We start from the raw sequence: 23,165 nt of genomic DNA on the forward strand, positions 1-23,165 counted from the left end.
CCAGGTGAGTTATAATGTCTTTTCCGTCTTTATTCTGTCTCTTTCTTTCCCTCTGTTTCTCTGTCTTCTCAGCGTCTTGCTCCACTACGCTGTTCCCTAAGAATATCTCTTTTTGTTTTCACAGAGATGGTTGAGATCTCAAGGTTGGCGCGCCGATGGCGAAGACCACGGTGAGTTATTGATGCGCAGAGCGCTGCGCTGTTTCATGGTGTTAATTGCTAACCTGTGTTCTCTTCCCTCCTTTGTACAGGTTGCAGTGATGTTCCGGAGTGATGAGCGATCAAAGCGCTGCTTGCTCGGGTAAGTGCTTGGTTAATGCTGACCTTGTTCCTTCTCCCTTGCAGGTTGCGGTGAAAACCGGAGATGGGCAAGGTAAGAAGCGCAGGGTGCTGCCAGGATTCGCTGCTTGCCCAGGTAAGAATTGTTATTACTGCTGTCCTTCTTTCTTTACCTTTGCAGGTTGCAGCGAACTCCGGAGATGGGCGAGGTAAGCAAAGTGCAGGATGGATTCAAGACCGGTTACTTCACAGGTAAGTGTTCTTGCTCGCTAATGCTGTTCTTGTTCTTCCAGGTTATTTATGGAATCCAGATCTAGGGTTTCAGAATCGGGCCGCCGGAAAAGCAGATTAGCAGGAGCTGGACATGGTGAGCGTTACGTTGCAGGAGTGCAGAATAACACAAAGCGTGTTCTGCTGTTTGGGTGTGGTTTAAATAGCCCAGGTAATGTAGTTCCAGGCCAAGTAGTTCCAGGCCCAGCCACACCCAAAACACTAGACCGCATGGCTTGGTTCTAAAGAACTGAGCTGTGTAATAGGCCTCCATGTTGGATTAAGGTCCAAAACTGTTATTGCTTTATTCCTAATAGTGAGCCTGGCGCCAAAGGCGCCAGGACTGACTCCATGTCTGTTTCTGATGGAGTTTTAAGGCCCTTGGGGCCAGTGTGAAGGTATTTAGCCCCACTGCTGCCAGCAGGCTGTTATACATGAGGGGGTCAGGGGCATGGATCCTGACACTCTGTGAACTCTATCTTCATTTCCATAGCTGCCAAGATTTTGACATTGGTAGCATAGCTGACCCCTGGCACAGGATCTCACAGAGTAACTTAGAAGGAGTTGTGATTGGATCCTGTACATTTTGAAAGAGAGCAAGGGACAAAAGCATAAGAGTCTGAAATCTCCACACCCACAGAATGCCAGGAAAGGTGGGGGTGGGGAGGACTGGACTTTGAGTCTGCTGAAACTTGACACCTTTCTTTTAGTTCGGATTTCTGTAGGATCTCAAGGAGAGGAACTTGCTTTTGCAATTATGGAATATTTTAACTGGCATGTCACGCCTTAGGTACAAGGCCTGTGGCAGCTATCCTGACCTATCCTTTACAGTACTCTTTCAAACCAGTGTATTATTTTGGCCTTCCTTTTTGTAAACAAACCCCAAATACACAGTAGCTAATCCTTGCAAAGTGTTGCTTGGCTGATGTTTGGTCCACGTTTTCTTCGTGATAAGCATTATATGCACCAACTCTACATCTGGTCTTTAAAGCACACTGGTGCTGCCTAGGCCCAAACTGTATTTGTGTTGATATATTTAGGGAAAGGACATTTTGAAAAAAATAACATTCCAAAATACAGGATGAATGATATGGAAGCCTTTGCCCCAAGTGGGAGCAGCATAAGAAATTAAATGTTTCTCTATAGACCTAGAAGGTTTTGTGCATTGAAACCAGTCATTTTTGCATTTTGGCTTTTAAATATATAATGCAATCCTAGACGGGGAGCAATGGACTACCTGACAATAGCTGAGGATTACAAAATAAGTATAAGGGTGTTTAAAGTAGTTTGTTGGGAAAAATAGCTGTTGGGAGGTGGAAGAGGCAGCAGGCAGGGCTTGTCACTTTACCATCCTTGTAATGGTGCATGTAAAATCCCAATTAAGAACCAAATCCATGAAACCACTTATAGCGCTCTCAAGAGAAAAGGGATTGAAGCTTACTAACACATCTAAGGGATGCGGCTGCCGTAAGGAGAGCAATCCTTTGTATTTTTAATGGCCCTGCTTGCCAAACATTCAAAAGAATTAAGAGTCCTAACATATGGAACACAATTTAAATCCAAACAGGATGGAGCATCCAGGCACAAGGGTACTAGTGGAGGAGGTTCTACAAATAGGATTTAACAACTGCATTCCTTTAGAAGAAAAATAACACTATTAATTTCAGAAACTACATTTAGCTCAATATCTGTAAATTCCACCCGTTTCACAAGCCTGGCCGGGTGGGAAAAAATTAAAGCCTTTTGCCAACTATGCAAGTAACCAGACTGATATTTCTCTCAGGTCTGATGGGGACATTATGTACCATTTGTTTGAATGGAAGGGCCATGGGGATTGCTGCTTGGATGATCTCAAGTTTCCCCTAAAACATACCGAGACAACTTTACCAAAGACACAGTCAAATGTATGCTGTGGTGCATCATAAGCATCTGTCCTCACCCACCTCAAAATGGAATGGGTGATATCCCCTTATGATTAAGAGAGGGACTGTTCCCGGCAATCTAGTATATCCAAAAAAACGTTATATGTGGGGCATAGAAGCAACTACAAGGATCCCCAATTCTGTACTCCTGCAAATTAAATCGCAGACAAAAAGAATTAACAGCGCTGATGACTTTCTCCATCAAGAATGCATAAAACATTTATTCTCATTTGTTTGCACAAATCGAAGACTGGCGTCAATATCATGTTCTGCAGTTTCAGTTTGTGAGGAGATACAATTAACCTGCTCAGTATGTCCCCCCTGTGTATGGCAAATATCTTGATAGATCAGAGGTCAACAAGGAGAGCAGTCGATGCAGAACTTGTCCAACACCTATATCGATATTTCCACCCTGTGCCACTGTTTAATTGCGTGTACAGGTACATGTGTACCCAGTTAATTGATCGAAAACACTAGTGTGATAAGTAGCTGGAATGCTGCGCATTTTCCCTTTCAGAAACTGTGAAAAAGCTTTTTGTGGCAAGTATCCATCATTCAAACACAATGGCTTCTTGTCCTTTCAATGAACTCATCTAAATAGTCACATGTTCTGGAGGTTTATGGCTAAGGGGAAAAGATTAGGAACTAAATGTGATGCAATAGGTACTAAATTCAGATGGTGTGGGAGCAACAATGTATAACTCTCTCCAGCCCCAAGATGTGACAATCCAGGTGAACAGAAGACCTGGATAGGAACGTGAAATGGAATGAGACGTTATGGTAAACAGATAAATGGAAGCAGGAAATAAGCCAATGAGGGTAATTAGAAAAGACTTTAGCAAAAGGAAAATGCAAAAACCTTTTATTATCTACCAGTTAGGGGATCATATGTTCGTTGGGTGACAGGTGCACATAAAAAAAGAAAATAGGGGGCGTGTATTAATAGATGTCTGTGGTACTTTGGGGAGGGGAGGAACGATGGTCTCCACGAGTCTTTAAAAGTGTGTGGCACCAATCAGCATTTCTGGCATGCTATGGGAGTTAACCATATGGCTAATGTAGCAGGAACACTATTGACGCCACAGAAAATCTGCTTATTCTCTGTAGTTAAAGACTTGAAATCTATCCCTATTACAGCGCCACGGTACTGGCTGTGTAGTTCTGGTTAAGTTGCTAATCCCATAGGAAGAGCACTTTTTGGGCAGCTTATAACTTCGCTTTCCCTGGACGAATCCTCACCAAACTTTGCAAAAAAAGTATATGGCCCACTCAGAATTTTTTTGCAAAGGTTGGTGAGGTTTGGTTCGGGGGGGGGGGGGGGGGGCAAAGTTATAGGGGGGGGTCCCAACATTTCTTTTTTCCCATAGACTGAATGGGGAAAAAACTTTGTTCACGCCTACAGCCCAAACCGCTGGACGGATGGATTTTCACCAAATTTGCGGCAGGAGCAGCGGCTAGGTCCCAAAAGTGTGCTTTTATAAATTTGCTGAAAATCCGTCCAGTAGTTTTTAAAAAAAACAACCAAAAAGTAGGTCACAAAAAATGTGTGATATCTATGCCCGCTCCGCAGACACACTTCCCTGTTCGCTCCGAGGACACCGATTGGCTAATCAGCTTGCGTCATGTCCGCGGACATGCGACGTGTCCGTTGATTGGCTGGGATGAAGCGTGAGGTGCGTCGGATTGTTTCAATATGCCCACCATCTTGGATCGTGTTTGGTGTCCGCGGACATCGAGGTAAAAACATTAAAAAACACAACATTGCACTTGTCAAACTTATCAAATAATCTCTGGGGAGGTGAGGGGTGATGAGGATGGGATGGGATATGGCTGAAAGAAGCAAAAAACAGTTTTTTTTGTCGCAAAAGTTACATGGTACATTTGGAGGTGTTCCACAATATGTGCCTAAAGTACAGGCGAAAGAGATTGCATTTTGGCATTCAAGGGATGGAGATGTATAATCATGAAATTGTGGACTTGTAAACATAGATTGTTGCTTCTGCAGTCTGCATCCCCAACCTTACCTTGTGGTATTACAGAGTAATACTACATTCCGAATGCCCATTCCTCTATATTGTTTATATTGGTAGCCCAATATTTATTAATATTAAATAGAAGCAATTTCAGGTTATTTTACACTCTTAATTAAAACGCTTGATGTTTATAAATTGATGTGCTCGTGCTAGACCCAGAGTGCGGCAAATAAAGGGCTATTCATGTCTGTGTTAAAATGTAATTAAAATAATAATGGAGTCAGACTGGCTCCCGCTAGAGCCTGGCACCTCACGCAGCCACTTGCAATGCCTGATGTACGTGGATGATAACAGTTTTCATGGATGCGGTGAGGCAAGTTGTTGCAAAGTAAGAATGTATTTTTATTCTGAGTGAAGGTCACCAGCTTCAAATTTTTGCTTGCGAGCTAAGGAAGCCCACGCATCGGACACACAGTATAAGGTTCAATTGTTTTTTGACCTTGAGAGAAAGGGACCATTCCGAGAGGAATTGAATGGAAGGAGGTTTGTAATAATGAAGATATGATAAGGTTATGCATTCCAAAACCAGGATAAGGAACATGTAAATTCAGTTTATGAAGAATCGTTGGTGCGAACGCAGTGTGCGTTATGGTCTGAGTTACGCCAAGGGAATGGAAATGGTGAACATAATGTAAGTTTGATTTTCGACGATCGTATAACTGAACGAGCATTAACTTATTATTATCTGAATATTATTTCTGGGTTATGTTCTATTTGTTTGTTCTGTGACCATCTCGAATTGTGTAGCACTTTCCATGTTGTTTACTCTCTGTTGAGATTGTTTCCTTTCTGTGCTAATTGTTAGTTTAAACTCTATGCCGAATGAATAAGTCAATAGATACATTGTAGTAAAGATCGGCTAGAGAGACACATTTCTGTTATGTTTTCGAAACAGGTACATCCTGCCATTCTGTGATTGTCAGATTCCAGATGCCAAGTGACGTTTTTTTTAACCGGCAGCTGAACATAGTTGTGAACACCTGGATCATAGTGACTCTGTTTTGGGACGATCGCCCAGGGCCCATATGCCCTTACGCTGTACCAGCGATTAGGAGTAACATAACATCCTTTACGGTGGTCTAGCCCCAAGTTGATGCAGAAGCACTGGAATTCACTGTGCGACCCAGCGCTTCTTTTACCGAAAACAAACACCTTGTGTACACAAAAAGAACAACACGTGCCTCATGATAAACATTTTGGATCACGAGCAAAGAAACAAATTGCAATTTGATTGAATATGACAATAGTCGGATGTTCTCGGAGCAGTTATTGTGAAATAAAAGTACTTTACAAATTGTACAGTGTTGTTGTTTTCTTTTAAAGTATGGTTTAATATTCCGAATTGTGACGTGCTGTGTTGTGAGTTGATGTGTGTTGATTTTCGGATTCTGCGTGACGTCACGTAGGTGATTATGGGCACGTTTGGCTACGCTGACGAGCAACCGATAAAGGTGGAGATTATCACTAGGTTTGGTGATGTGAGGGTCAGGGGCGGGGCATATGATTTAGTGACGTCAGGGCAGTTTACCTTAGTCCGATGCAGCAATGGATAAGATTAGCACAAGATGGCCGCGCCCTGCTGCCAGATTTTGCATGTTTATAAAAGAGGAAAAGTCGGGTAAGGTGCGTTGGAAATATTTGTGCGACAGATCAACGTATGTATAAAAATACATGCCCGAACCCTCAGGACAATAATATTTTCTGAGCATTGCACTTGTCCAACTTATGAAATCATCTCTGGGGAGTTGAGGGGTGATGAGGATGGGATATATTTCTGACCTGATTTCGAATAAGTTTACAAAGTTTGGTGGGATTTTGTGCAGAGCGTATATGACGATTGTATGGGCATTCATTTGACACTTTTGAAAAAATAAAACGTGGGTGGATTGCCAGCAAACTTGCATAAGGCGCATTGGCAAGGATCTACAAGCATGGTTTTGCAACTGTGTCAGTGTTTTCTTATTTGACAAGTTAAAAAAAATAGCGGTATAGCTTTAGTGACTGAGGGAGTCTGTGGCCATGGGCAGTACCAGAATGTCCAGGTCATGGAATAAGGTCATGATCCGGACAATCTGGCTACTGGCCATGACCAGAAGGGACAAAACATAGGATTAAAGTGGCCATGTTCACCTGGGACGGCTTTGTGGTGAAGTTATTCAAAATTAGGATAGATCTGAAAGGGAAGAAAAATGTGTTTGTGGTAATATGGTCATAGGGTTCTCTTTTTGCCTTCTGCAGGCTGCCGTGGAAAGTGAAGAGGGCCCTGTATGGAACCCTCGCCTTATCTTTCCAGGGTGGTCATGTTGGAAAAGGATTTTCCTTCCTACGCCGGGACGCCACAGGCGTGTCACACATAGCCAGTTTGAGCAGATGTGGAAACCAAGATTGTCTCGCCCACATAGGAGCAACCACCATTAGAGTTACTTGTTCCTGGTGAATTTTGGGTACTGTTTTGCTCAGGAGTGGTGTCGGGGGCGTGGGGGGACTGAGGAGGAGAGGGGAAGCATAAACACATTTCCCTGTCCAGTTCATCCACAAGGCGTTCCCCTTAGACCCTGGTTGGGGCTACCTGGACGCAAAGTCTGGGCATGTGTGTTAAGGCTTGTGGTGAACAAGTGTAAGGAGGGGGGGTGACCCCATTGTGAAAATATTCTGTCTAGGATATCTCTGTCGAGTTGCCACTTGTGTTCTTCTGGTAGAGGGTATCTGCTTAGAGTGTCTGCCAGAAAATTGAGTTTCCCTGGAACATGTTGAGATGTTAGTAACTTGTTCCGCTTGAGTGCCCACTTCCATATTTTTTAGGATAGTTTGGACAGACTTTGAGAGTGTGTGCCTCCTTGCTTGTTTAGGTAGAGCATGGCAGTGGTGCTGTCTGTGAGGACCTGCACTGTTTGACCTGAAAGATGTTACTGAAAGGCTTGAAGAGCCTTGAGGACTGCCAATAGTTCCAGGAAGTTGATAGGTCTTTGGGCTGCAGCGCGTGTTGACTGGCAGTGGGCTGTGTGGTGGAGGAAGTGAGCCCCCCATCCTGCAAGTGAGGAGTCTGTGATTAGGATCACTTGTGCTGGTGGAACGCAGAAGGGTTTTCCTGTCAACAGGTTGTCACTGGACCACCAGCGAAGAGCCTGTACCAGGTTTAGCGAAATAAACGCTAGATCGTCCCACTGACCGCTTGCCTGGGACCATTGTTTTGCTAACCATTCCTGCATTGGGCGTATGTGCAGAGGCGCGTGTGGAACCAAGTGAATGCATGAGGCCATCATCCCGAGCAAGCACATTGCTTTGCGTACAGTTAACTGGCGACCGACCTTGTAGTGAGGTACTTGCAAAAGCATGTTTTGTACTCTCTCGTTTGAGGGGAAAGCCAGCTCCTCCTTTGTCTTTAGAATAGCCCCTAGAAACTGTTTTATTTGGCTGGGGACTAGACTAGATTTCTTTTCGTTGATGGAGAAGCCCAGATTGAAAAGAAGGTCTATTGCCTTTTGAGTATTTTGTTTGGCTAATTACCGGGGAATCTCCTCAAATTTGCTGTCGTCCAGATAAGTGTATGCTGGGATGGATTTTCTGCGCATGTGTGCTGCCACTACTGAAAGTACCTTTGTGAATAGGCCTTTGTGCTGAGGAGATACCGAAGGGAGTACCTTGAAATGGTAGTGAACTCCTGCTATCTTGAAACACAGATATTTTCTGTGCGCAGGGGCATTGAAATACGAAAGTATGCATCTTTTACATCCAATGTTGCCATGTAGTCCCCCGTTTTAGGAGCGGGATTACCTCTTGCAGCGTGGTCATACAAAACTATTGGGGTTTGACATATTTGCTCGTAGTGCACAGATCTAGAACTGGGCACATGGAAAAGTCTTTCTTTGGCGCACAATGAAGTACGTTGAATAAATACCCTTGTTTACCTGGTTTTCTGGGACGATCTCCATGGTGTCCTTCTTCAGCAGTACCTTTACTTCTTCTAACAGTATGTGTTTTTCTTCTGTTGACATTTTCCGATGTCTTGGTGGGCTGTACGGTGGTTTTTGTAAGAACTCTATACAATACCCACCCGCCACAGTGGACAACACCCACTTGTTGGGTGTCTTGACCCACGTTTGAACTATTATGCTGCAACATTTGGGGCTGTGGGCTCAGAAAATCCAAGATGGCTGAAGAAGCCCACATTGCGCCAGAATCCAGGAAAACCGCTCAGTTTTTGCGCACACCAAAATGGTCACCTTGCCTGCCACCCACCAGTGCAAAGAAAGATGGTTCTGTTCAAAATCTGTTTTTATTAATGTCAAAAATTGCTAAGATCATGGGCCCGAACCCACGAAACAAAAATCCAACTCTGGTTGAGTGTTCTACTTTACTCTACTGCAGATCCACATCAATGCCATGTCCAGCAAGGATCATATACTATCAAGTAAAATCCTTTCTTTTTGAAATGTATTAATTCAAGACAGCTGTCAAAAATAGGTGCAGTACCGGCATTGGACACTAACCGGCGCTAGAGATCTAAACTCTGATAGGAGAACTGTATTTCAGGAGTTGCAAAAGGATCCTGAGCTAGCTGGGACTTCAAAGGCTTGCTGATTAATAAAAATTCTTAACACCTGCTTTCCCAGAAGGCAGTCTGATTCAATTAACAGTTCACAGACCCACACAACAGCCCAGGATATCACATGGCCCTGTTGATTGAGAGGGAGGAGTTTCGCCTGCAGGACACAACACAATAGACCCTTTCAATTGAATAGAAATGCAGATTAGGGTGTAGCTGTCAACATCTGCCCTGCCAGGAAGGAGAAGCCTGTGATATCTGACTCACCAAGTTCTGGGGGGCGGGCCAGACTGGTATGTGAATTCAATTAAGGGCAAATGTATGTTTGTTTAAATTGCTCATAAAATCTTGTATTAAGCTCACAGAAATGCACAATTTGGGGGTCCTTAATATGGAAAATGTCCTCACGATTTGAGGTCCAAACTCCACTTTGTGCGGTGGTCTGGGACCAAACCCCGCTATTTATTAATGTTGCAGACACTGTGTTTAGGATAGAGAAATAGTAATTTCCAGTAAAATGCTCAGGGAAGGGGTACAGGTCTGTGTAAAGATTTGATGAAAAACCAATGTTGATAAAGCTACCAAAAATGAAAAAATGTTGTCATTTCTTAACCCAAGCTCTTAGAAACATCAGAGTTGCAACAGAGACCTACCCGAAGTAATATATGATGTGTATATGTAATTTCAACAAAATGTATCTGGGAAATATGTGTTTTGGGTAAAATTGATTTTTCTAAGTAAATGCAAAGGGGAGTGTTTTTTCTGTATGCCATAAAATGAATGCCTGATGACACTCCATTCTTTCCCCCAATCAAGGGAGAGAGGAGAGCTTGGCCAATGATAAGTTGTGAGGGGCAGGCTTAGTTATGCCCACGCACACACCCATTTTCAAAACACATAAGAGACTGCTTTGGACAGGCAACACTCACTTTCCATTTTCTTGTCAAGCACTCTGCCGGACCAGACAATATCCAGAAGAACCATCGCCAGAACTTAGAATCCAGACTTCAGAACTTTTTCAGCAGGCCTCAAAATCTTTTGCAAATTATTCAAGCAGCCGGGCTGAGCTGTTTGATTCTGGCTAGAACCCTGTGCCAGTACTCAGAAAGCAGAGCTGTATCCAGAACCGGTAGCAGACCCACAAAGCAGTGCTGTATACCAGAGAGACCAGAACCAGAGAGACCGGATCGCTGTGAAGTGCCGCTAGCAGACCAGACCGCTGTGAGCAGAACCAGTACCAGAAGCCACCAGAAGTCCAGTCCAGCCTGTTGACCAGATCCGTGACGAGGCCCAGTCCTTCCAAAATTAGGAGCGAGTATCCTGATGCCTGTGCAGAACCCATCTTTTAGCTTATAATAATCTGATTCAAAACATTTGAACCTGTCCAGAACTGTATCATAGGAATCGTGTGTTCATTCTGTCATTTCAAAGCTGTAAAAGTGTAATTTTGTCATTCCGAAGTTTACTTTAATTTCAAAAAACTACCTTCACAAAATCGTCATAAAAATATATAAATAAGGGCTTCCCTTGGGCGTCCCAGAAGAGGCACTGACTTAGTGGGATTGCTGAATTTAAGTCACTTAACAGATTGGGGGCTCGAGCCAGGGATTCTGGATTAGATCTATCACTTTTGCAGCTTGATACAGTGTGCTAACTGACAGGATATATAAATCCTGTTGGATCACCACGCCGTGTTGCAGTGTAAAAACACCCCTCAAAGGAACGCTCTAAGGAAACGGTCTGTTTTCCAAAATAAAATACAAACTTCTGTACGTCAGGAAGGAAATCAATTTTCAGAATGCCGACTTTGGTAGATATCAAAATAGCCAGAGAACACCTCTTACATAAGCTATTTGTGAGAGGTGAGTGGGCTCATCAGGACTAGGCGGTCTGGTTGCAGGCAATCGCACCCCAGATCACTGAAACAGGGTCAGACATATGGAGAGATCAGGGTCCATTACATGTGGACCTGACTGAACTACATATGGCCCCTAAAGCCAAAGATGAGCACGACAAGATTGTTAGGATAGCGGCATATTTACATTTATATATGGGAGCCACACAGGACAAATGTGCTGAAGGCCAAAATCTGGCAAATGGGCAACTGATGGCATTAGAGAAGGCCCAATCTGACCGGGTCTCTTCTGAACAGAGGCTGCAGAGGAGCCAGGAGTCAGAAAATGATAGTAGGCAGTATATCATTAAAATAAAAGAGGATATGGGTATCCTGCAACACGAAAAGTCTGACCAGGATACCAGATTTCTGGCCTTGCGGAAGGAGTACCAAGAAGGTTTGGACTCCCTACTGCAGAGCCAGAAAAAGCTGGAGCAACAACTAGACTTTAACAGGGCATGCACAGAGCAGGTAGTCACCCTGAAAAGTCATCTAGAAAGGGAAAAGGCAGAGAGCAATAAACTGATTTAGAAAGACCTGGATACCCAGGCAGAGTTTGATCAAGAGCAACAGAAAGCTGGTGCCTTCCAAAGGCAAAGGGACGACCTGGCGGCACAGATGCAGGCTCCAAGTCAGGAAAGGGACACCTTAGGCCAAGAAGCCTGCCAATTAAAAGAAAAAATTGAAGAAAATGACTTGGCCCTCCAGGGACTGGGTGACCTCCAAAAAGAGCATCAGAACTTGTTAGAGCACACCAGGAGGGTGGAACATGCTCTGGCAAGAAAGGAGTAGGCCAGTAGGGATGGAACTCAGGAGGTAACCCTCCTGCAGCAAAGACTGGCCCAGTACTCCAGGATCAATCAGGAGGCACGGAGAGAAAATGGGGCTCTTTGTCAGCACAATGATAGGCTCCAGCAACAGGTAGCCATGCAGGAGAGACTGATAGAGTCTAGTAAGGCCTTAACTGAGGAACTGAAAGCGCAGGCTCTTGCATTGCAACAGGGAGCAGGGGCTGACAGAGATGAAGTTCGCTGGGAAAGTGAAACACCTGAGCATAACCTCAGGAGCCCTAGTACCAGAGGCCTTCATCTCTCCCAGTCCTTGGACTCTGCCACCCCCATGTCCCATGGTGCACATGAGCCCAGGTCCACGGGGATGGCAGACTACTATCCAACCAGAAGTATGGGGCTCATAAGCCAGTACCTCCCAGGAATGGATGGGCGGGCATCCGGGTATGGGCACCCAAGTACAGTGCAATTTAGTGGGGAACCCCAGGAAAGTAGGCCCACTAAGGGCATCCTGAAAACCTCTGCCCAGTTAGGTCAGTGGGGGGGGGTACCCATCAAATCCTGGCAGCAAGGAGGAATCTGAAGACTCCTCTGAACGTCACAGGACACAGGAGACCAGGTCCCCACATTCTGCTAGCCATTCCCAGGCTCGCAGAATCCGGGAGAGCCTGGAAGATCAGACGGGCACCTATGGGAGCAGTGCTTCTGAGTCAGAGGCTGAATGGACCAGGGTTACCCGAACCAAGAAGGCCAATAGGCAAGAAGGGCCTTGCTTAAGGACCCCTTAAAACAGATTAAGGCAATCAGGAGTGTCATCACGCCTTATCACAAGAACGCCAAGTATTGTGTTTGGGAACACTTGGAGCTTTATGAGCAAATGATGGAGACTTTCCATTTGAGGGACAGCAGTAGCTGCATTCAGTAGGTAAAATGGACATTCTCCCCAGAATACTCCAGTTTCTTTACGGGGCTGGAGGACCAAAATCATTCAAGATGGTGCACCTACAGGGCGGCCATCTTGAAACATTTTTCTATTCACAGAAATCCCCAAGAGGCTCGCAAGGCAGCCTACAATGTGCAATGTGGGGAGGATCAGGCCCCACAAGAATTTGTACAGGAGTTAAAGCGTGCTTTTGCGCAGACTACAAAAAGGGTACGCACGGACAGTAAAGAATTTGTTAATACGTTTTTCCATGCCTTACCCAAATACATAATGACCCAGCTCGTGAGAGATTTTCACGAGAAAAGATCTTTAGACTGGGTCATTGAGCAAGCCACCCGCATCTATGAGGTGCAGAAACCGGTGGAAAATAAGAATCAGCCCATAAACCCCAAAACCAACAGCACCCCTGCTGCTGCCAAGGTGGCAGAGGTAAAGGTTGCCCCGGTTTTAGATTTGGAGATGGGGGGACCTAAAAACCTGCCTGCACCGAATAATTCTAAGCCCAGAAGGCCCTCGGGCCAGTCACAAGCAGGGAGCCAAGGAAGTAGTCCCACAAATGGGGTCCCTTGCTCCCCTGACTATGTAAGTCCCCGCTACAAGGGAAACAGAGCCATCTTGGGTTACGTGTGGACTCCTCCAGCCCAAGGGGGGGGATCCAGCCAAGCACCTGACCCAGGGAACCACCCTTCTTACTTCCCACAGGAGGGCAGAATTTCACCAAACCCTGGGCAGAACTTTTTTTCCAGGTATCCACCCAATTTCCTGCCCCAAAATCATCCATCCTTCTTTCCCCAATTCCCTGAGCCCAGACAACCTAATCCGGGAGAGGGGAGGCCAAGGGTGGAGGGGTACCCAAATCTTCCCAACCCGGGGTACTACCAGAGAAGGGATAGCTACCCTTCCCGGAGATCAGCCCAGGGGAGAAAATAGAACCCCGTATCAGCCTCCGCGGGTTTCAGTTAGAGCGCCAGGTCCAGAATATGGCACGGGATCTGGGTCACATACTGAGGGCTCAACAGAACCCTCAGATGAGCATGCCACCGCAGAATGCCCCATACTCTGGGCCTGGTGCTCCAGAACAATGACGGGGGCAGCACCCCGATAACCCACTGGTTCCCAGGGAGGAGGCACAAGGGAAAGGGGGGTTTAAAGCCTTGGAAGAGGCTTACTTCCCCACTTGTAAACAGCCCCTGGAAACCCAGGAACCGGAAACAAAATCTCCTACCCCTGAAAGTCTGCCACCCAAGGAGCAGAGAGGAGGTAGGAGAAACAAAGGACCCAAACAGACCCATTTGGTGGAGGAGGTACAGGTCTTCCAATTTGAGGGAGAGGGATCCTCAGAGGATCCTGGGAAAAGGATCTTCTCCAGAGATGGGAAAACTCCTCCCAAGAAAAAATGGGTCCCAAGAGATTCCAATCCAGACTGGGTAGATGTGGGGATTGAGCTGTCGCCGCCCATCATCCTATCCCAGAACCAACAATACCAAAAACCCCTGGTCCAAACCTATCCTGGAGACTGCCTCCAAAAAGGGGGGTGCAGCCCAGAACCGGAACCAGGGTGGGAAATCAGCTCAGAGCCTGGCTGATGTTCAGCAAATTGGAGAGCAGTTGTTCATCCCTGTTCAGTTAAATGATGGGAAGGACTCTGTTCTCGACCGAGTGTGTGTGAAAGAGCTTCATCAGCAAAGCCATGTTCCACCAACTCCCAAAAGATCCAGCCATTGCCACATTCAAACTGATAGACAAATGGGAAATGGATCTGGAAACACCCAATTCGAAACATCTCCTGCCAAGCAGGTGTATGCTCAAAATCTCCATTGGCAACAAGAGCATAGTCCATAATTGTTGGGTCGTGCGAGATGTCACTGCTGCCTTTTACTTAGGCAGTGAGATTCTCAATCGCTTTGCCATTAGTTTGGACCTAATAAACTTCAAAGCTTGGTCCCGATTAGCGGATAATCCCATGGGCTTTGATGATCCAGAAAAAGCATTTAGGTCAGCCAATTGCTACCTTATGCAGTTGAAATTCAGGTTAAAGAGAGTCAGCATCCCAGAAAGGACCCGACAATTCTCCCCGGAAGTGAAAGTTAAAAGAGGACAAAAATTGAAAAACCCTGATGCTTATATTCATCTAAAAGCTTTTCTCCAACAGCAAGGGTTAGGGGTAAACCCAACACCATTAGTCAACATAGAACATGACACCATTTCAATAGAGGTGGATAACAGCGACTTAAAGAGTATTACTCTAGCCGCAGGCACCATTATTGGAATGGCGGTTGATGACCGACATTTCTCCAATTGATTTAGGAAATGAACTGTTAGGACCAATCTGCAAGGACTGTTTTGACAGTGACAGTGATGACAATACAACACCAGACAGGATCTTTACCCGGCATGGGGGGAACTTCCTGGTGTACACTTCTTGCCCTTATGGTAAGGAAGATGTGACTTGTGACTTCAGAAGGGATGAGGTGATTTTCCAGGTCCATGAGGGCTGCCTTTCCCACCTGAAGCCTCCAGTCCAAATCAGCACCCTGACCAGGGACTTCTCCACCCAGCTGGAGGAGGCCGCTGAGATAGCCAAACCAGAAGTCTTTCCAGGCTTCAGGCAGATGGTGGAAGAGAGAGTCAACCTAGCTGATGCCTGTGTGACTCTGGAACAGAAGCAAAAGTTGAAACAAGTTTTCTTGGATTTCCTAGATCTCTTTACGGTAGACTCATATGACTGTGGTCGCACCGACATCCACACAACAACAATTCCCACGGACCCTTGCATGACTCCAGTGTTTGTGAAGCAATAGCGCTTGCCTCTCGCATCCATGGAGTCCCTTACTGAAATAATTAAGAACCTTGAGTCCCGGGGAATAATCCGTCCAGTCCACAGCACCTTCAATAATCCGGTGCTGGGAATATTGAAGCCAAACGGCCAGTGGAGACTCTGCGCCGACCTTAGGGAGCTCAACAAACGGGTCCATACTTCCCGATGGCCTCTTCCCTACATTGACCAAGGGCTGGCCCAGATCCAGGGGTCGCAGGTATTCACTGCAATAGACCTGACCAATGGATACTGGACTGTGCCTGTCAGTAGGGAGGACCAATACAAACTGGCTTTTACCTTCGGGGGCCAGCGGTACACATGGACCCGGACTCCCTTCGGATACCTCAACTCCAGCAATGAGTTCAACATTTTCCTACACAAGGCCATGCTCGACCTGGGTGCGAGGGGTAACCTGGCTTTTGTAGATGATGTCCTCATCAAAAGTTCAACTGTGGAGGAACATATAGCAGAGATCCGTTATGTTCTGCCCCAGTTGAGGGCCGCCGGAGCAAAACTTTCCTTACAGAAAGCAGAGTGGTGTAGAACCCGTGTTAATTAATTGGGGCATGAGATCACTCCTCAGGGTCTCTGTCCCCAGGAAAAGAAAATGGAAGCACTTCAGAAACTGAAAGACCCCACAACTCTGCGGGAACTAAGGAGCCTCCTTGGACTGACTAATTATAGCAGAAAGTTCATTGAGGGCTACGCAGAGATCACCAGACCCCTGATTCATCTCTTGAAGGGGAAGGGGGGATCAAGTGGGAATGGGGTCCAGAACAATCCGAGGCAGTAAGACAGCTCAAAAGAAGCCTCTCACAAGTGCCTTGCCTAGCTTACCCTGTCAGAAACAAGGAGTTCTTCCTGAAGACCGGGTTCACCAATACGTGCTTGACTGCAGTATAATACCAAAAGCATGACAGGGTCAATAAAGTAATCTCCTATGCGAGCAAAACTTTAATCCTCTGTGGAGGAAAAATTCAACGATTGTGAGACGGCACTCCTGGCAACGGTGTGAGCATTGAAGAATTACCGCCCGTTTATCCAGGGGGAACACATCATAGTGGAGACTCCACACCAGCCTCTGCAATATCTCCAAAGTGACAGAATCCGGGCCGGAAATGGGAGTAATTCCTGAATTACTTCCTGGATTCTGTCAATGCAAGGCTTTCCTGTGGAGGTCAGATATGGCCAAAACAAGAAGAGTCCCCTCACGCAAGGTCTGGCTAACTTGCATCATTGTGCCAGAGAAAACTGTTTCGAGGACGAAAGTCTAAAAATAAAGGACAGCTTGGAGGCATACCTTAATTCCCAACACAAAGTCTTTGAATAAGACAAGTGTGAGGGAATGCCCACTGTCTATGTGGATGGATGCTCTTACCATGTTGACAACAACTGGGAAAAAGAACTTGTGGCCGGCGTAGAATGCATGGGTTAATGAGTCCCCAGAACCCTCCGCTGGATACAAAATTGGTCCCCGAAGTAGTCAGGTGGCAGAATTGAAGGCTGTGTATCAAGCCATCCTCACTGCTGTCCAACATCAACTCCACGAACTGGTCATGACCACAGATTCAGATTATGTACGGAACAGGTTCGTGGAGCACCTGGTTAATTGGAAAACCAGAGGCATTTTATGTGCTAATAATAAACCCTTGAAACATGGGAAGTTAATTCAACACATTGATGATCTGGTCACCTCGAACGGGATGACCATCTACTGGAAAAAGATCAAGGGTCATTCCAAAGTAGAGGGACCAGACAAAACTGGAAATGACTTAGCTGATCAGCTGGCCGAAACCGGGGCCATCCAAGGGGATCTAATAGAGATTGAGTCCCTGTTGGGGGAAATCCAGGTCACTGCTATCACTAGGTCCCAGAGAAATGCTCACAATGATCTTTCAACTGCACAATGGAGTAAGGAGACCCGGAGATGCTGATTTGATCACGGCTCAGAAGGGGGATCCAATAATTGGTAAGTTTTACCAACACATTGAGGACCCTGAGAACTTTCCCCCGATGGATACCGATTACATTGGGAAAGAGGACCTTAGAGTGTTGATGAAATGTCCAAAGATGTTCTGAATCCAAGACGGTTTGTTGGTAAGGAAATCCCAAGCTGGCCATGATCGGTGGGTGGTTCCTACCTCATTCCGAAGCCTGATGTTAAGTCACGCCCATGATGCGGCCACCGCCGGTCATAGGGGGTTTCACACAACACTTGAGATCTTAAGAGAGGTTGCATACTGGCCACACATGGGGCAGGACCTCAACCAATACTTGAAGAGGTGTCTTGTGTGTGCACAATTTCAGCCAACATCCCTCACACACCGTGCGCCTCTCCAAAAGAGGGGGATTACACTGCCATGGTCAGATTTGCAAATCGACTTCATAGGCCCTGTGATTCGCTCCTCTAGGGGAAATAAGTACATGTTGACGGTCACATGCTTATTTACTAAATGGGTGGAATGTCTCCCAGCCCCAAACTGCAAGGCAGAAACAGCAGCTGCCCTGATGATCAACCACATCTTTTCGCGTTTTGGTCTACCCCAAAGGATTGAGTCAGACAGAGGTAGCCACTTCACCAGCGAAGTAATGACTAAGATGTGGGAGATACTGGGAGTTAAAAGGAAGCTACACATTGCTTACCGACCGGCCTCTTCTGGAGCAGTAGAGAGATACAACCGAACCACTGTGTGCATCTTAAAAAAGTTTGTGGCAGATTCTGGGCCAAGTTGGAATATCCGATTACCTCTGGTCCTAATGGCCATCAGATATACCCCTTCAACTGCAACCAAAATGTCACCATTTGAGTTGATGACCGGACGCAAGATGGTGCTTCCCCAGCATTTGCTCTACAGGACCCAAGAGCAGACGTTAATAAATGCCTCCACTACTCACGAGTATGTGGAGAATTTACGAAAGCACCTTCAACATGCTTTTGCCTATGCTCAGCGGAATCTAGAAAGATCAGCTGATAGCATGAAGACCCATTACGATTTGAAAACTACCAGGAAAGAATACAATGTAGGAGACCGGGTCTATCTATACAATTTCCAAAGAAACCAGGCCAAACAGCGGAAATTTCTGCCTACATGGAGGGAACCTTGTGAAATTGTGGACAAGATCTCCCCGGTCGCCTACAAGATCCACCTACCGAAAGGTAGTTTGGCAGAGGGGGAAGACAAGCGGGTCCATATTAATCAGCTAAAGTGTTGCCATCCCAGGCACACTCTGCAACAACTGGAGGAATCCTCTGGAATCCCAGAGGGGGCCGCTCCAGATTAATTCGGTTCCAACCCTAAAATATCCCACATATAGTCTCTAAAATATTATGATTCTTGAATGAAAATGTCTCCTGATTAGATCTTGTTTTTTTTTAAATAAGAATGTAAATGTCTATTGATTTATAAAATGTATATGCCGTCCCACTATATCAATAGTGGGGGAGAAATGTCTACGAATAGGTATTGCCACCTTGCTTTGTCATTCTAGCAGAGATGAAACCATGGAGACTGACCAAGGAAGACGACCCAGGGACTGAGAGCAAAGATCCGAGGGGCCCGGGGTACCGCCCAATACTCCCATCAGGACCGGCGAGGAGAACCGATCGATCCACCCTGATGGAGGAAAAGATGCTGAACTTTGCCATCTGCGGAATCGGAAGAAGATGATGCGGACATACCAGGGCGTGGATCAAAACCTCCTTTGCACCGGACTCCCCCTCGACTCGAAATCAAAGTGCAGTCGGGCAGGGGGGGATTGTTGGGTGTCTTGATCCACGTTTGAACTATTATGCTGCAACATTTGGGGTTGTGGGCTCAGAAAATCCAAGATGGCCGAAAAAGCCCACATTGCGCCAGAATCCAGGAAAACCGCGCAGTTTTTGCGCACACCAAAATGGTCACGTGACCTACCACCCACCAGTGCAAAGAAGAACAAGTTACTTCTTACCTTGTAACATTCTTTCGACGGGATGTTCCTCCGACGTATTCCTTATCTTTGATAATACGTTTCCAGCTTGCTGGCCTCGGAAATGTTTTCTCTGTAGAGGGCGCTGCACGTAGACGTCTGCCGAGTCGATGTCCCTCGACGGCCACTGTATCGGCGCCGACGTCACCATGCCCGGGAAATAGCCACGTGCGGCGTCCGTTGCTCAGTTCCGTTTTGTAGCATAAGAAAAGTCATGCTTGAATTGGTTATTGACCTTGAAGGAGCGTAAGCTGCAACCACAAGGGAAGTATTACTGCGGTGATGGATGGGAGGGGCGATAAGGAATACGTCGGAGGAACATCCCGTCGAGAGAACGTTACAAGGTAAGAAGTAACTTGTTCTTCTAAGGGATTGTGTCCTCCGACGTATTCCTTATCTTTGATAGACTCCCATAGCAGTGGCATGTAATTGGAGGTGGGACTAAGAATGTTATGTATCCCTTTAGGGATGGACCGAATGTAATACGGCCTTGCCAAATCTGGTCTCTTGACTAGTGGAGAAATCCAGGTTGTAAAATTTTGTGAATGTATGTGCGGACGATTATGTGGCAGCCGCACATATGTCTCTGACCGGTACCCCTCTTTGGAGAGCTGAAGAGGCTGCGATACCCCTGGTTGAATGAGCGCTAAGATTTTGGGGTGGCTTTTTCCCTGCCAGTTTGTAACATTCCAAAATGGCCAAAATAATCCACCTGGAAATTATTTGTTTTGTTATGGGTAGTCCCAACTTGTGACCCGAGTATCCTACAAACAGTTGGTCTGCTTGCCTGATCCTAGCCATTCTGCTGATGTAAAAGCTTAGAGCTTGCCTTGGGTCCAGCCTATGTAGCCTTTCTTCCTCTTTCCCCGGATGGGGAGGAGGGTAGAACGAAGGTAAGGTAATTTTCTGAGTAATATGAAATTCAGAAACCACCTTTGGGAGGAAATTAGGCTTCACCTGTAGGACAACTTTGTCCTTGTGGAAAATTGTATGTGGGGGTTTACAGGCGAGAGTTTGTAGCTCGCTCACCCTCCTAGTAGATTTTAGTGCTACCAATAGGACAGTTTTAAGCGTGAGAAATCTCAGCGAACAAGAGTGAAGTGGTTCGAATGGAGGGCCCATTAGGAAGTTTAAGACTAAATTTAAGTCCCATAAGGGAACCTGGAATGGTTTTGGAGGATAAACATTAGTTAATCCTTTGAGAAATTGTATTACTAGAGGTAGTTTGAAATACGATTGTTCCTCCGCAGTGCGCTTGAAGATTGAAAGCGCTGCGAGATAGCCTTTTACAGTGCCCACTTGAAGGCCTGAGTTTGCCAAGTAGAGTAGAAACGATAACACCGTTGGTATACCACATGAAAAAGGGTTGAAATTCTCTTCCCTAAACCAGCTGCAAAATTTGTTCCAACAGCAGCAGTATAAAGACTTTGTTGCTGGCCTTATGGCCGAAAGCAACACCTCCATGACGTCATCAGGGAGATCCCAATCCTTGTACCTCACCCTTTCAGAAGCCAAGCGTGAAGGTTGAGGGTTCTGGTGTCTGGATGGCGAACCTGACCTCCCTTCTGCGAGAGAAGATTCTCTTTAAGTGGAAGACGGATTGGAGGGCAGATGGGCATATCTAGAAGGTCTGGGTACCACGTTCTCCTGGCCCAGTCCGGGGCAATTAGGATCATGGTTTTCCGGAATCTTCTCAACCTCCTGATCATTTGAGGAATAACAGGGACTGGTGGAAATGCGTAAAGGAGTGGAAACCCCCAGTCCACTATGAACGCGTCTCCCAGAGCTCCTCTCGGGGGAAATTCCCTTGAACAGAACAGATCGCACTTCCTGTTGGTGCTTGTGGCGAACAGATCCACCTGAGGGGTTCCCCAAAGGGCGAAGATCTCTTGAAGGACTTCCTGAGCTAGCTCCCACTCGTGGGAGACTCTGCTCTGCCTGCTCAGAGCGTCCGCTGTCAAGTTCTTCTCTCCCGCTAGGTGGACTGCCGATAGAGAGATTCCTTCCCAAATTGCCCAAAACCAGAGCTGCATTGCCTCTCTGCACAGTGGCAGTGACCCTACGCCTCCTCTTTTGTTGAGGTAGTACATGGCCACCGTGATGTCCGTCATTATCAGGACATTTCTCCCCTGTACTGATGGCAGGAAAGCTTTCAGCGCTAGTCTGATCGCTCTCAGCTCCAATAGGTTGATGTGTAGTCTGGACTCCGATGGAGACCAACGACCGCTGATGGTCAAGTCGTTGGCATGGGCTCCCCACCCCATGAGTAAGGCGTCTGTGACTACTGTTATCTCCGGCCATGGTTGCCAAAACAGTTCTCCTTTCAAGATGTTCTCTGGATAGGCCCACCATTGAAGGTCACGGGCTACTTTGTCTGGAATCCGGAGGAGATCTGTCATTCTCCCTGAGAATTGCGACCACTGAGTTCTCAGTGCCCACTGAAGAGATCTCGTTCTCAGGCGAGCCTCTGGCACAAGGAAGATGCAGGATGCCATGAGGCCTATTAAGCTCAAAAAGTCGAAGGCTGGGAGACTTTGGGCATTTTGAAACTTGTTGACCATCTGCAGAATATCTTGAGCCCTCACCTCTGGTGGCGAGGCTTTTCCCAGGGAAGTGTCCAGGACCGCTCCAAAGAATTGGAGTCTCTGTGATGGTATCATCTGTGACTTCTTTAAATTGAGGGAGAAGCCCAGTTTGTGAAGGAAGTGGCAGATATAATCTAGCTGGATCTGAGCTTGTTCTGAAGATACAGCCCTGATCAGCCAATCGTCCAAGTAGGGGTAGACGTGGATCCCTTCCCTCCTTAGACTCGCAGCCACTACCGACATTAGCTTGGTGAAGACCCTCGGGGCGGAGGTCAGCCCAAATGGCAGAACTCGAAATTGATAATGAGAGTCGCCAATTGCGAACCTCAGGTATTTCCTGTGTTTGGGATGGATTGGCACATGGAAATAAGCATCCTGAAGGTCCAGAGATACCAGCCAGTCCTGGAGCTGGAGGGCCTGAAGGATCTGAGAGAGAGTTACCATCTTGAACTTGTCCTTCCTGAGGAACTTGTTCAATTCTCGTAAGTCCAGGATGGGTCTCAGTCCTCCGTCCTTTGGTATGAGAAAGTAGGGGGGAGTACCAGCCCTTGTTCCTGTCCGCTACAGGTACCGGTTCTATGGCACCTTTCTCTAGCAGGTCTATAATTTCCTGCAAGATGAGCGGATCTGGAACTTTTAAAGAGCTGTTCCCCGGTGGATGACTCTGAGGGATGTGTAGAAAGGGTAGGCAGTAACCCTGGGCAACTGTCTCCAATGCCCAAGCATCTGACGTTATAGCCTGCCATTCCGTCAGATGGTGAGTTAACCTGCCCCCTACAGGTGTCTTGTGTGGAAAGACCTCAGAGTGGTTTGGGGCGGCTGATGCAGATGCCGAGGGTAAAGAGGCACCTGCTGCGGCCTTAGTACCTTTGACCCGTCCACCTCGGGTGGATCTCCTTTGGCCTCTTTGAGCCGGCTGTCCTCTGCCTTTTCCGAATGTGGAATAATAGCGAAAGGACTTTCCTCTCCCAGAGGTTCCTGAGGGGTGAAAAGGAGTTTGGCGGATAGCAGCTCCTAAAGATTTTGCTGCTGCTTTAGATGTCTGCAGCTTTTCCAGACTGTCATCAGCCTTTTTTCCAAATAATGAAGAGCCGTCAAAGGGCATATTCAAAAGTCTGGCCT

Source organism: Ambystoma mexicanum, chromosome 3p (genome assembly GCF_040938575.1).
Source record: "Ambystoma mexicanum isolate Mex_15411 chromosome 3p, UKY_AmexF1_1, whole genome shotgun sequence".
Classification (NCBI taxonomy): domain Eukaryota; kingdom Metazoa; phylum Chordata; class Amphibia; order Caudata; family Ambystomatidae; genus Ambystoma; species Ambystoma mexicanum.